The sequence below is a fragment of the Staurois parvus genome, unplaced genomic scaffold (assembly GCF_062004578.1).
Source record: "Staurois parvus isolate SC_StPar_1 unplaced genomic scaffold, SC_StPar_1.0 ptg003642l, whole genome shotgun sequence".
Classification (NCBI taxonomy): domain Eukaryota; kingdom Metazoa; phylum Chordata; class Amphibia; order Anura; family Ranidae; genus Staurois; species Staurois parvus.
The window spans coordinates 9,230-12,145 of NW_028321438.1; the positions used below are offsets into that span (position 1 = coordinate 9,230).

Genomic DNA, 2,916 nt, shown 5'->3' on the forward strand with positions numbered 1-2,916 from the left:
CCGCCAACATCAGAACTCCGCCAACATCAGAGCCCTGCCAACTCAGAACACCGCCAACTGGGTCAAACTAAGTGAGAGAGAGGATGTCTGCCAACCCTGCCTAGAATTCTCTGTCCTTCTTCTGTATGTATGATGGACTCTGCACAGTCCCACTTCTCCTGTCCCGGATGCCGGGTGTCATTCTCGGTATCTGTCCTCATTCTGTATGTATGGATATTTTTATTTGTATAAACAAACAAATTACAAGGTAACAAAACTGTAACCATCATCATAAAAAACACACAAACCAACAATGTAACAACTGCCTACATCTTCACGACAGAAAGTCAACAAATTAAACTAATGAAAGTTCTGCATAGAATTTGATGCTGTAAATAAATTCCTCCCATTTTATATTCCTTTCGGCTCTAAACTCTTTTTATAAATCGGAATCTGAGTCGCTCCGCCGACTACCAGTTTCCATATCGGATTCTACAAATACGGGAGCCGGGGGCGGGCGCTTCTTAGTGGGCGGGTCCTCCCCTGAACTAGCTGCAGATTCCCTTTCTACTTCTTCCCCCATTTGGTCCTCTAGATCACAGGAGTTGGCATCTGACTCTGATAGGACATCATACCGGTTGCTGACTGCCATACTACCTTCTGGCGCCCTTCTCACCTTCTTAGCGGATTTCTGCACTCGGGTCCATTCACTTTCAGGTTTACGGGTGGCCTTGTCCTTCCTATTCCTTCTCTTCTGCCTGGGAATGTTCTCCACAGAGGCAGGAACTGAAACGGATGGGATGGCCACAGATGGCCGCTGCTCTTCAGTCTGCTGAACACTGCCCTCCTGCCCGAGGCTGGCCCCTTGGACTTCTGGGTTTACCTCCCCCTCAGTTGATATGACCCCATTCATTAAGGCTTCCTCCTCCAGGTGTTCTGCTGCCACCAGAAATTCCTCATCCACTGATTCCTCATCCCTATTGTGGAAAGCCACCGGGCAATCTCTGTGCAAATGGCCAAGCCTACCACATAGATTGCACTTGATGTTCTCACAGGTAGAACTGACATGGCCGACCTCCCCACACAGATTACACTTCATGATAGAGCAGACACTCGCCACATGACCCGACCTACCGCATTTGAAACATAGCCTGGGCTGACCTGCATAGAAGCAAACTCCCCTCTCCCGCCCAATGAAGAAGGAGTTTGGAAGGTGATGGGTGACATTGTTACTCTGCCTCAGCTTGACAAGAACCCTCCAACCTCCAGTCCAGATCCCATCACTGTCCCTAGTTTTGGTCAGATCAGAGACCATCTCACAATGCCTTCTGAGCCAGACTACAATATCCTGGGGGGGCACAGACTCATTCCAGAAAATGATGTTCACGTTTGCTGTGCCAGGTTTGGAGATGGGGATGAAGGTGAAAATCTTCCACCCCTCTTTATCCCGAAACCCACTAAAGCCGGCCCAGAACCTGTCCAAGCCAGACATGAGCTTGAAGCCGACATCATACCCCTGTCTGTCAGGGAGGTTGATGACTGCCAAAATATCTGCGGGCACAAACCCCATCTGCTGACACAGCAACTCCCTAACTACAAACCTCCTATCAGGAGCTCTTCTCTGGAACCTCTATGATTCAACCTGACCACGTTCCTCCTCTTGAAGGCCTGACCAGTATAACCGGTATTGTTGGAAAAAGAAGGAGCCCCACGGCTCCAGGCATTCCGAGGAGGGACATGGCCAGATGGACCACTATTCCCTTGTGATGCAGGTGGCGACTCAACCAAAGGGGGGAAATCACGGGTGTTATCCTGAACTGACTCCTCCATCGCCACATTCACAGGGTCCTCAGACTGGTCCTGACCCCATCCAGACATACCTACCTCAGTGTTAATGACATCAGGAACCCCTACATCAATATTAGTGATATCAGCACTGGCCATATCACCACTAGCATCAGCAGCTTCATCTGCATAATTATCAACTACCCCATCCCGAACACCAGTCCCCTCAGCATTGGTCCCACCATGAGAACCGGGGGTAGCAACACCGTCCTCATAGTCCATGTGCTGGGAGTCCATGTCGCTTCTCTGGGTTTCCTGCACTATGAAAGTCTGCTGGGTGAAGCTGACGCTACCGCTGTCCTCCAGAGCTGGAGTCTGTCTTTCAGGAAGCACATTTGCTGGTAGCGTGCCTTGGATCAGTTCCCGGAGTCCGACTCTGAAGAAGACTCCATCTTTACACTTAATTGTGCCCCAACCCAATCGCAATCCCGATACACCTCCCCCCTGGTCTTAGTTCTTCCAGAACAGCATCAATGTTCCTCGATATACCGGCCAGTTCAATGCCCAGGGAGTTAAGCTCGCTGTCATGTAGGACTTCATTCCCGGGGTCGGCAGCCTTGAGTCTGTAGATGGAGTCAATCCTTTTCTGGGTCGAAGCCTTAGCTTTCCTCAAGGTCTTCATTCTCTTCTCCAGAGCAGGAATCCTGTCAGCCGGGCACAGCACAGGTGACTTTAACACTTTCTGTTTCCTATCCGCGGGACGCTTGAAATTCTGATCCCCATCAGCGGTACTGGGTGAAGGGTCTCTGCTGGATGTAGAAGAACTCTCCAGGCCAGACTGTGGAGGCTTATTGGCTCCATCATCTTTCTTCTGCCGGGACCTGGGGCGTAATGAGCGTTCCTGGCCACTGCCCACCATTACACACTGCTGTAAGTTCTCCTTCAGAGTTTTCTGCTCCAACGTAGTCCTTGCAGATCTGCGCGGAGTACTGGGAGTGACAGGTGTCTCTGCTCCGCTCTGAACTGTATGGGCCCCGCTCTGAACGGCCTGTGCTGGGCTCTGTGCGGCATGGGCTCCACTCTTCTGGGCTTGCTTTGTTTGCAATGACTTACTGCCTTTTGTTGCTACTTCAGAGCTGGTAGTGTGCTGGG

General features: G+C 50.9%; 1 pseudogene; it reads right to left on the bottom strand.

The window, feature by feature from the left end:
* Positions 1-257: 257 nt before the first annotated feature.
* Positions 258-2,130, bottom strand: LOC149427583 (uncharacterized; annotated as a pseudogene).
* Positions 2,131-2,916: the final 786 nt, after the last annotated feature.